This window comes from Tinamus guttatus, unplaced genomic scaffold, assembly GCF_059628265.1.
Source record: "Tinamus guttatus ecotype Peru unplaced genomic scaffold, ASM5962826v1 Tinamus_guttatus_pri_ptg000115l, whole genome shotgun sequence".
NCBI classification, from domain to species: Eukaryota; Metazoa; Chordata; class Aves; order Tinamiformes; family Tinamidae; genus Tinamus; species Tinamus guttatus.
Window position 1 is genome coordinate 11,217,958 of NW_028288649.1, and position 12,380 is coordinate 11,230,337.

Here is a 12,380-nt window from a genome sequence, read left to right on the forward strand (position 1 = left end):
GCCTATATTAGCATAAAAAAAACTTGGTTCAAAAGCCTTCATTTAAATAACAAAGCATGTCAGCCACAGAAAGATGAAATGAAATGGAAGTAGAGAGAGACCTGTCCAGGATGTCTGTAAAGAGCTGGCACCAGTGACTAGCGAAACGTTCAGTTCCATAGAGTCCCATTACCAACCATATGGAAGAAAAGGAGAAGCATAAGAAACAGCATGTGAAGTAAATGGGAAAAAGTATTTCAGTTTTTTCTTTTTATTTTCTGATCTACCCAAGTATTTAATGGCAATTAATATGTTTGCCCTGGCTAACGCAGTGTAATGGCTGTGATCAAGACAACTCTAGGCTGCAGTAGTAACTGGGCAGTAACAACTGTCCTGGTATGGGCCGTGTTGCTGACCAAATCCACCCGGATATCGCATGGTGTGGATGAATAGAGACCCACTGAGCAAATTCAGAGCAATCTTTCCTGCTTTTGAGACAGAAGTTTATTAAGTGACACAATCCCTGAAACCCGTGCATATGGAACCCGACCTCTGAGTGTATCCCCACCATTTTAGTAGAGAAGAACTGAACACTTACAGAGGATCCTTGGAGATCGCTCCGCTAAATTAAATGTGCAAGTATGAAATACTACACAGTGTAGTTCCAGCAGGCTCTGTTCCCTGTCTGGCATGGACCTTTTTTTGCTGGAGTTTTCTCACAAGAATCCCCAATTCTGTGCTGCAAGCCCTCCTGTTTTTGCAACCTCACTTCTTGAACATAAGCCGCCTGTGTCAGAGAGGAGATGCCCTCTTTGCCACACATACTGGAAGAGCAGCTCAGTTTCTTACGAGCTTCCCACCTGGGAGCCAAAAAAGCCATTTCCCTGTATTTTCCTTCTGCCCGTGGTCACTAAAAGGCTACAAAGTTGGCTCTTTCCTGCCTCTGGGCAGGAGAGGTTTGAAGAGGTGCCCATGGGAGTGCACCTCAGTGGCATGGGAGAGCAGCAAGGCCAACGTGGGCACCACAGGAGCGGGAGGGAGGCTAGAGAGCACAGGCACCTCTCTAGAAGAGTTGCTGTTTTCTGCAGCCTTTGGGGGAGAAGGAGCATTTCTAGAAACCAGGTTCATCTCTCATGAAAAAGCAGCCAGAGCCTCTGTACCTTGGGCCAAACTATTTACAGCTGAGAAAGGAAACACACAGGGCTGCAGATCCTTGCAGCCCCTCTAGTCAAGGAGCTAAGGGCCTCTGGTGGGACACAGATGGACCCACTGATGCCCTCCTGCCTAGTGGCTGGGGACACCCTCTCCCTGGTTGTCTTGGGACAGTGCATCCATCCAGGAAAGAGGAAGGAGCACTGCATGCCCCTGCTCTGCCCTCCAGCCTTGACACACCGTCTTCCTCGCCACCACCAGGCCCTTGAATCTGCCCACACCTTGTACCCTGGCTGTCTGCAGGAGATACTGTTGTCCTCTGTGCTGCTCTTAAAGCAGACACGGAGTGGCAGAGCTCAGTCAGTGGGAGAGAAACAGCACGCGGGCTCAGGACCATGCCAAGTAGTTTGGCTGGAGCATCAGGATGCCTTCAGGAACCTTCAAAGAGGTGAGAAATAGTGTGTGGTCTGTCCAGCTGGTCAGCCTGGGCAAACAGTGGATGGCTTGGGTTCCTAACTGTCCTGTTCAGGCAGACCCTCTCCTAGAAGGTGTACAAACCTTCAATAAATACAAAGTCAAGCTAGATCAGCTCCTCATTCCTTGGTGCTTGTTTCTGTCTCTGATGGATAAGGAGGAAGACACTCACTGGCCTTCAGTCTTGCAAATATTGCTCACTAACTGCTCAGAGCTAGGACATAAAATCAAATCTAGGAGATAGTATTCATTAGAAAACTATTAGAAAACTATCCTGCCTTATCCAAGAAGTGATAAACCTTTCAGTCACTGCAGTTGAGCTGTCTGTGCTTATCCTGTCCTCATCCCCACCTCATTTTTGCTTGCATTTTTGTCCAACTTGTTCACTTCAGGTACTTGCTAAATATTACATGGCATGCTATGTTGCCCGTATGATAAGAAATGACACATACTTTGCATATGCATAGCTGGTATGTAACTGCCTGGAAAATGACAAAGAAGACAAACGAGGCTGGATGGAAGAAAGAGCATGTGGAGAGGTTATAACTGCAGGTATCACACGGTGGAGTCCTGCCTCACAGCTTTACAGTGCCTTTACTGACGCAGACGCGAGGAAAGCCAGTGTATAAAACGTGACTGATTACATGGTGCACAAGAACTGTGGTGCTTTTATAATCAAATTACTTACCCCATTCTCCCTGGGATGCAATAATAAATATCCTTTTTTTAGATCGCCACAAGGTATAATTTATTTTCAGGTGTTACGAGTAGTTTGGGGACTTGGCATTGTACAGAGTAGTTAGTTCAATTGTTAGTTCAAAGTCATTTTTTTAACAGCAGGTTAATAATAAATTAGAAAAATGTTTGGTGGAACTTTGTTTTGAATGTTATCAAAGCTTGCTATTGCAATCTGTTGATCACTGGCAGGAATTTTGGCACTAACATTGTGATACATGTTTGCCAACCTGTCAGTGAAGCAAAAGGTCCTAAAAATGCTGCTGGAACTACATTTCTTACAATATTTCTCCTCATAACTCAGGTGAGCAGTGTAAGATGGAGCTCTGCACCACTTCGCACAAGCAGCTCCCTCTGCTTGAAGATCAGCAGCACTCGATGGGAGAGGGACCGTCTCACAGAAGTGACACACGCCCGAGCTAACTCAGAAACGGTGGCTCTCAGGGTCTAAGGGGCTTTAGGATGTACATCCTGCCTGAAACCCGGCCTCCAGCAGAGGATCATGGAGCTACCAGCTCTCCGTGACAGTCATCACTGGAGGAGTGAGACCTTGGATCACGATTACCCCACCTAGAAATGAGGTATCTTGTGCACTGTGGCAGGACACGTGCCATGTAACCCTCCTGCCTCTCGATCACTGCTCTCATACCTGCTCTTCAAGCTTAAGAGAAGCCCATGTGTTTTCAACCCGCAACTTGAGGTAACCTGAATCCAGCCCTAAACTGGTTGGGGGTGTCAAATCCTCCACTAGCAGAAAATCATTTCATGCAGACCATAGAACCTAACCTGCCAGCAGAAACAGTGGGACAAGTTTGCTTATCTGGCTTTGCATTTCTACAGCTGCAGAGGTATAAGCTGCTTTGCTCTTTGGGAATGTCAGGCCCAACACCCTTCGCTTAAAAAATAAATGAGGAAAGGGAAATTCCACCACCATGGAACACTGACAAAAGTAGTAAAAGCTCTTATGATGATACACTTCTTAAGGGCAGGGTGAAGAGCAAACAATTTAGATGCTTTGGGGGTGGGTTAAAAGCCAAAGAAAACCCCAGTTAAGTCACTGCAGGTGTGTGGCTTAATGAGCTGGAACTGGGCAGCTGGTGAGCATGAACAGTGAGCACAGAGGGCATATGCAGGTAGGCTGTGGTGAAAGAGCTGTGGGATAGGGGCTTCAGGTTAGGATACAGTGTGCAGTGCTTTCATCTGTGTTAGTTTTCCTTATAGGAAAAATACATGAGAGCTGAAAGTAAGCTTTCCTGGTACTGCAGTCATTGGGTTGAGCCTGTGACTCCCCTTGATGTTTTTCAACCAATGCATTTTTAGCTGGGTATTTGTTAAGAGGAATGTGCAAAATACCCTTTTTATGTACCTCTTAGGGTTTTTTTTTTTAATGCTAACTTCTAAAGAATACATTATACTTGAAAGAATTAATCTTTAAGTTATCATTCACTTAAACTACATGGATGTGAACACTAGCTTTCATGAGTAAAGGCCTCGGTTCCTTTCCATCTGAGTGTGCTTGAGGGTGGAGTTGTTAGTGAATGAAGTAAATGTTATGTAGTAATGTAGATCTTTGAAATGTCTGTTCAAGAATTCAAAATGAACCCTGTGCTTTTCTTTAAATTTGTTTGGGGTCTCAGAGCAGAGACTTTGAATGTGTTATTAAAAAATGAAGCTGGGCCATATGCCTAAGAAATACTAGATAGGCTAGGCTTAACCAGAAGATATGCATGTGTGCTGCCAAATATAAGTGGGAGCTGTGTGTGTGTGGCTGGCATATTTAAGAGGAGAATTAAATTCAAAGGAGAAAGAACATGTAATATTTTCAAATGGGTTATACAGAAAACTCTGCTCTGCTGCTTAGAGAAACTGTGCATCCTCTATCATTGGAGGCCTTCAAAATCCAAGTGCAGAAAGCCTGGAGCCCCCTGGTCTGCTCTTGTAGCTGGTCCTGCTCAAGCAGGAGGGCAGAGTGGAGCCCTGCTGGGCTCTGCTCCTGCCTGGTGTCTCATCCTCCGTGTGCCCTGTTCAGCAGGTGGCACGGGGGCTGGGCAGAGACAAGAGGTGAAGGTGCTTCCTTTCTTGCCTTTATTTATGTATTTTTAAGCAGAGTGCATGAAAATTCTTATTCTCATTTCTCTAGCAGGACGGAACTGACTTCTGAGCAGCTGAATTAAGTACATAATTTTAATTTGTTAATGTGCTCTTAAAAATTGGCATCTATTTAAACTTCTGCTAAAAGGTTGGTGCTGATGCTCCGGGAGTTGCTTGGATGTGTGGCTAGAACTTAGAAAATGATTTACAACCTGTTCTCCAGCCAGCTTAGACTCAATTGTGTGTTGAGAAGTTGCTGTTCTTTAATTAAGCATTCAAAACTTGCTTTATTGCTGTATTCCCCAGACAGTACTGAACTTTTCTGATATTCTTAGTGAGAGTGACTTCTGGTCTGTTTTGGATCAGTTATTTTCTATTGCCTTAAAATGTCAGCTGTGCTTCAGAAAGTCTGCTAAGGACCATGGCAGCCTGTTTTTTACTGCCCCTTGAGAGGATCTTTACGTGGGGAGCCATTAAAAAGCATACAAAGGTGGAAAGAAGAGCCAACGTAGCTAGGATGTGTGTTGATTTACAGCATTCCTTTTAACACTTTGAAAATCCAGAGGAACCCCCTTGGTGGAAAGGGGCAGAGTGTCCTTTCCAAATGCAGTCTTTGAAGGAAATGAGAAGGGACAAGTTGCTGTGAGTAAAAACATCCTCAAGCCATGGCTTGAGGTAGCAGGAGACTTCTGTGCCATCTTTCTGAGGTTTCTTCTATACCTGATAGAAACTATTTATAGCTTGTGAAGGCTCAATTGCTTCCTACTTCATTTAAAAAAAAAAAAAAGTTAAAACAATAGCTTATATCTCTAAAGCTTGACACTCGTTAGCAGCTTAGGAAGATAGGCAGATGTAATGAAGGTAAAGGCTGTGATTCAGATTGCAAAGTCTTTGGGCAAGGATTCCTGGCTGTCAGGTGACAGGAAGACTTGTGTCACTTGCCAGAGTCTGAATAAGCTTTGAGCTGCACAGGAACATGTGGCTGAGGTGCCAGTTCATCTTCTCTGTGACTGAAGGGAAGATTTACTCGGTTTCTCTCCTAATTGCTGCACATGGTGCAATGCAATCTGGACAGTTTTCACTGACTGCTTTCCTCTTTGTGTTATGTCTTGTGAGTTTTCTCCTCTCCTCTGTTTAGGAAGATGGATCTCTCTGTCACTTGGGAGCCTTGGTTCGTGAAGGCAGTAAGTCCCTGCAGCCTGAGAAGCCAGTTGGGTGGTTAGTGCTCACAGAAATTGAAGCGAGTGATGGTGCTGTTAAATGGGGAGAAAGGGAACGTTCAGGAGATAGGCTTGTGGCTGGTAATGTGAACATAGTGCTCTCTTTCTTTTTTCAGTGTTCTCATAACTTCCCATAACAAATCATGCTGCTGGTGTTCCTACAAGAGAGCGAAAATGCCACGCAGGCCGTTTCGGCAGGAAGTGCTGCTTCGGAAGGGGCACGTCTGGAGAAGGCTCCTTGAGTGCCTGGTGACTGCAGAGTTGCACCATGGTTTGCTCACTAGCAGGTGCTAGGTGCTTGGGCTCTCCTTCAGCTAGTGCTAATGTTCCTGTCAATCAAACTCAGAAGAACAAGCTCTGGTGAATTTTAGGCCTTCACACAGTGATTTAGAGCTTTTGCACCAAAGAAGGAACCAAGCTTTTCTGCAGAAACTTAAATGGCCCTGTTAAGTCTTTCAGGATTTCTGCTGTGTGGCGTGTGAGCTTTTGGTTGGTTTTTGGTGGGGAGAGGGCCAAGCCATCATGTCAGGACACAAAATCACTGCCAGAGTCATCCTGGGAGCTGCTGATGAGGGTTGGGGACCACCTTACCTCACAGCCTGTGATTTGGACAGAGTCAAGATCAGCATATGACTCTGAACCAGGGCTCTTGGATCTTCTCTGTCTATTAAAATGCTGTATCATTTCTACCTCACAGTAAAGCTGTCTGGATTGTAGTAATTCTAATCCATAGCTCTGAACTATATAAGAAGCTGTTTATTAAGAACTGGAAAAATGGCATGCAATTTTAAGAGAAATTCTATAAGCCAGGAAGTGAGTGAGCATGTTCTGGGGGTGCTGTTTGACCTCTGGAAACCATCACTCAGCAGGTATATGAGCAAAAATAACAAATCTTTACAGTGGGTTTAATAAAGTGCACATTATAGCACCTTTCATCTTCAAAGAAAGAACCAAACTTTTCACTGGTATAATCCCCCTGGGACCAATGAAGGTAAAGAGGGGGATGCAGTTACCCCTTTACTAATCAGGGTCATGATTTCACAGGGCTGTTATTTTGTACATTGTCAGTAACTATCACAAAATCTGGGAGGCTGCAAGCACAAATTTAGCTGCAAAAGGCAAACTGAATCTTGTGACTGCAGGCTTAATGGCCATCATTAACTATAATATATATGCATAGCTGCAGTACACTTCTTTTGCCAAGTTTCTGGAAAGATCCGTTAAGTTACTGACTACAGGAGTGTAAAATTTATGTTTCATCTCACTAATGACTCTTTATTCCTACTGCATGCAGCGTGCGAGTCTGAGGATCATATTATGCACAAGACTGCCACGTTCTCTCTCTTGCTCTGCTGCACATCACCACTTTGGTGCATTCCTTGACAATATGGAAAGTGTCAAACCTCAAGTCGCAGAGGTGAAACAGTGGACGTTGTGCAGGTGCCCAGAGAGAAGCAGTGCATTTATGGCTGCCATTAAAGCCAAGGTCTTTGGAAACACGGATTCAGGCTGGCCTGTGTAGTTCAGCAGGGTACAGAGAGCGTTTCTTCCATGTTGCCTCAGTTGGTTTACAGTGTGGAAAGGGCATGGGGCCAATAAGCAAGTCTAGCTTTGTTTGCTTTCCCCTTAGCCCTGCATAATAAGAGTGCAGGCTAATGCATTTTGTTTGGCTCTGCAAAGAAGTCCCCTCTTCCTCTCTTTATCTGAGCAAGCTTTGGCAAAAAGCCTCCATTTGGATCATGAGCCTCCATTTGGATCATGAGGGACTGGCGAACTGGGGTGTCCTGGAGTTTCTCAGATGTGACTAATATCAGTGTCAGACCCCTGACGTAACCCCAGCAGAGCAAAGGAAACCAGAGCAGAGTGAATTTACACTGCATACTTTAATGCAGTTTGTAGAGCTGGCTCCTTAATACCAGTATTTCAACAGTTTGTGGATGAGACTTTAAGTGATGGCCATGCTTCATGAATTCTTGAGGGAGTGACTGTTGTCCGTGTCCATGTAGGTGGTTAGTGTGAGACTTGCAAATGTTTTCAAGAGCTCTGTCTTAATTGCAGAGTGGTGCAGTTAAGAACTGATTCCAGCTTCATCTCTTCAGCTACCTTCCTACGGTTGTACTTACAAAAGCATCAGGGGGACATTGTCCAACACAGGAAAATGGTGTACATATCAGCTTGCATATTAGGTGCTTAACTTTGTGAATTTAGCCTCTTCTCTAAACATAATGCTTCTTTATATGTTGTAATTTCTCTGCACTTGGCTATGCTCCTAGGTTTCTATGAAGTGATCCTGTATTCTATGTACTTTATAGGCATGTGGGAAGATAGAATTAGCAAGTGCCTTAGAAGAACATAGCTAGAACCATGGCAATGCCCTGGAAACTGCAGAAAGGGGGATGTGAGGAAATGGGGATTCTTGCCTAGCACAGCCATTGGCAGCAGGTGAGCAATGTTTCTGCTTGTTTGGATTACCTTTTCCAGATGGGAGCTGCATTATGTCAACTGTTTGTATAGTCCCTTTGTAAATGGTAGTCATGTAAACCCTGGGGTTGCTATGGATAGCGAGTGGGTGGCAACTCTCAAATTCGGTGGTAGCTGGTCTCTGGTCCTGGTTTAGATCAGGGTATTGTACCTTTGGTCTCCAGTTACAGTAATGTAGTATCGGAAATGTAATTATCTGCAATGAGGCTGTTTTATGAAGCAGTGAAAGGAAGAATTCTAATTGATAGATGTAGGTGGAACTGGCTGTTGTGAACCCCTCTAGCACTGAAAGACCTTTTGTAAAAGAGAAAACCCTTGGTGGGGGTGCAGCCAGAACATCCTTTCTGCAGAGGGGCTCAAAATGGCTAGGACATCTCAATGCAGGTATGCTAGGAGATTTGTCCCTCTTTTTGGTCCTTTGTGAGTTTTTCCAAATGTGGGCTTGCTACCTGGAGTGTTCCAGAGCTCACAAAATGCTGTTACCTGCAGGTCAGCATGCCTGCTAACACCTAGAGTAAGATATGACTTGTTCTGCTGCAGTATTTCATGGCTTCCTTGCTGGCTGCCATGTTCCTTTCCAACTCTTGTACACAACAAAGAGGCTGTGTCTTGTTAATAGGCTTGTGATTGGTAACAGGCTTGTTATCCCATGATATTGCAAGAGATATGCTTCTCTTTAGAGAATCCTTCTAACAGCACACTTCCAGAAAATAAGGTTAAAACATCATTTACATGGAATTTGTATCTGACCCATTTTTTATATTACATTATTCTTGGAAATTCTTGGGGGTTGTGCAGTTTACTCTTTACCTTCTGTAGATTGCAACCAGACCCATGTCCTGACAGTTTTTTGCATTGGGGTGTTAAGTCTAGCTGTGCCACAATCCTCTGATTCCACTGAGCTCAAAGCAAACCCAGAGATTCCCAGGTTCCTTTGACTCCCTAGATACTCTACCATTTTGGTGTAGAGAAATGGGAGAACTGTGGTGTGTGAGGATATTGCTGTTGTCTCCCAATATATTTGGCATGAAAAAAAAGATGCTGGCCTTTAAACCAGATGAACCATAATGAATGCTGATAACAAATAATGCTGACAGTAACTTCATTTGCTTGGGCCTGTTGCCTTGGTTGACACCAAGGCGGTGGCTCTCCTGTGTCTGGTGCAAGTGGGTGTCTTGCAGAGAGGGAGGGGGTGGGGTCCCTAAGGGATGGCATTTCCAAAACCTGGATGGCCAAGTGCTACTGACAGAGCTGGACCTTCCCAAAGGCTAATGTGTAGGTCAGAGGGGGAAAGCTGGCAGTTGGAGGGATGCTTCTCTCTAGCCCTTGTGTTGTGCTATGGGTCCCTGTCATGGCTACAGTTTGTGGGTTATGGACCATGTCTCCAGACAGCTGTGCAACATAGTAATCCTGGCAGAAAGCCATGGTCAGAGGGCTTCTTTTAACACTAGACTAACAACTTTTCATATATCCCTGCCCAAACAGATGTTGGGGGAAATAATATCAAAGTAATGTATAAACAGGAGTACATATCTTACAGGTTACTTCATGTAGTCACTTTAGCCAAATATACTCTGTCTTGTCAAGCATGTCAAGGTCTGCTTGATGAAGAGTTCTTGCACTGCATGTTGTATCCTTCCTTAGCTTGCCTTTCAACCTCTTCTCCTCCCTTGAAGGTAAGTTATTAGATAGATATTTCATTATAGTGAACCCAGTAGCTACCTGAGAGCTATCTTATCTGGATAAGTGCTGATAGCTGGTAACCAGTTGTCTTGCAAGGCTTCTCTTCAAACTCTTATGGTCACTCTCCATAATTAAATGAAGTGCTAATGGGTCTTTTTTTTTTTTTTTTTTTAGGGGGGGCAGGGCAGCAGGGCTAGTTGCATCCCTTTGTCCCTAATTGCCACTGTCTCTTTGCAGAATAATGCAAAGGCTGAGGGAGGCAGGACTAATCTGCATCCAACCTGTAAACCTAATTAGAAACCAGATCATTCAAGCAAATGCTCATTTGAAATGGTGCTTATCACAAACAGTGCAACTTTGTAAAGTCACTAATTGAAAATGGACAACCAAACAATTACGAAGCTTTTCCATATCTAGCAGTGAGCAGCTAGCTAGGGGAGCATGTCCTTCGGTTCTGTTCACCCAGAGATATATTGAAGGGCCTTTAAGGGACTTGAAGCAGCACTGAATAGCAAATTAAGTTTTCTGAGCTGCTTATGTTCCAAATGCTTTAGCTGTGCAAACTGCTATAGTCAGAAGGCACAATATGTAAAGTGTCATTAAGCAAGGAACCATTCTTCAGGATCATCTCTTAAAGAAGCAGCCTGTGACCCATACTTAATATTATCTCTTACAGCAGACATTTTATTTTGACAGTGTTTCCTACCAATCTCTTAACCAGCACTGATGAGAACTGCTTCTTAAACTTCTAATTCATATTTCAAGTGATTTAAACTTGCACTTACTAAGCTGTAGCCTACCGACAGACATGATCTCGGTTGTACCAGCTCTAAAGAAAATACTTTTTACTCTCTAGAAGGGTAATTTTTGTTGGTCTTTTTCATGAAGGTACAGGAAATGGGCATCACAACTTGCTTTCTAATAAACCTTTGCCTATTTTGCTCTTGAAACAGATAGGCTCTTTTGCCTGAGTTGGTCTCTACTTTTTTTAGTTCTTTGTTTTCTCGAAGAGATCTTAGTAGGTTCCTTCTTAAGTCCATAAGAGCTCTGCTTTGTTAATCTGCAGGCTCTGACTGATTAAGTTTTGATACAGTGAATCAGCCAGTCCTTACAGGTACAGTTTTCTACCTTAAAGACTTTCGTGAAGAATTTCCCTTATTTAATCAAAGCCTCAAACTTAGCAGCAAGATAATATGGGGTGCAGGACTCCTGCCAGACAATTCTTGCTATTTAAGCAATGTTGCATGTTGACATCAAGCGTTATTCTATTTTTCTTATTGGTTTCAAGCCGATAAAATATATATTTTAATTTTGGCAGAAGTCTTCCTTATGCTTCAGTGCAGTGGGGAATGTGCTGGTAATGCTCCCTCTTGTTTTTCAGATGGGCATCTTAGATGGGTGATCCTGACTGATGAGACACCATCTGTGAAAACCACCCTGCAGTGACTCTTTAGTCCTCTGGGAAAAGGCAACATAGGAAAAACTTTTTCCTATCTGGAAGCTTCCCTATTGCATCATAGGGCTTATGGCTTGTCTGGAAGGGAAAGGGCTGTTGAAGTACTGGGGTTTAACCTGCCTCATTCTGTATACATAAGACATGGTCATTAGCTGTGTCTAATCTCTGCTGCTGGTCTAAATCACCCAGTGCTGCATCCTAGTACAACAGCCTGCTTTTGCTCAAGCGCTGACGTCTTTGTCATTTCAAGGGTGACTTTTATTTTATTCATTTATTTTTTGCGTGAGTTGAGAATGCTTTACCTCAGCAGGCCTGGCTTAATGCCAGTTTTATGAAAATCGGAGTTCAGAACTCCTTAGTAATGCTGTGAGGCTGAGACCTTCTAGCCTTTTATTCATGATTGTTGTAGCAGAAGAGGCTAGATTTAACTTCCACAACACATTCAATATAGCTTTAATTCTGACTTTTCTCCACTTTATTGCAGCCACTGCCTCACTTAGTGGATAAATTCCTCTGCAGACAGCCATGTCCACATCTGATTCTTAATGTTACTATTTCTTTCTAGGTGAGCTGATGCTACTTGGAGAGGGTAGCCTGGGTATTACTACAACTACAGAGCTGCTTATTTTTCAAAGACCAGTTGTGTAAGGCCCCCATAGATTGCACAGCTCTCAGAAGGTACAATATGTAATGCCAGAGTCAGTACAGCTGTAGTGAGAAGTACAATTTGATGTGATACTTGAACTAAAGCCATGAGAAATTATCTTTATTTTCACACTTAAAATGGTGCTTATAGGGCCTGTAATTAATTTAAAAAATGCTTTGAGAATCCATGTGTGACACAGAAATGACAAAAAGAACCTTGCTGTGCTGACAGAGCAGCTTGCCAATTGCATTTCATATGGCAAGTCATATTGCAGACTGCCTGATCTACCATGTAAATCAAGAATAGGAAAATAACACCCTATTTTCACATAGTGATGCAGGCGCTGTTAGATCCAGCTGGGCCTGTGCAGTGTGGTTTGCCTCCTTCCTTAGTCTTTATTTGAACTGACTGCCTGTGCTTGCTGTTAACATTCAGAGTGGCTGTTTACTGAACTCTTAAAAGC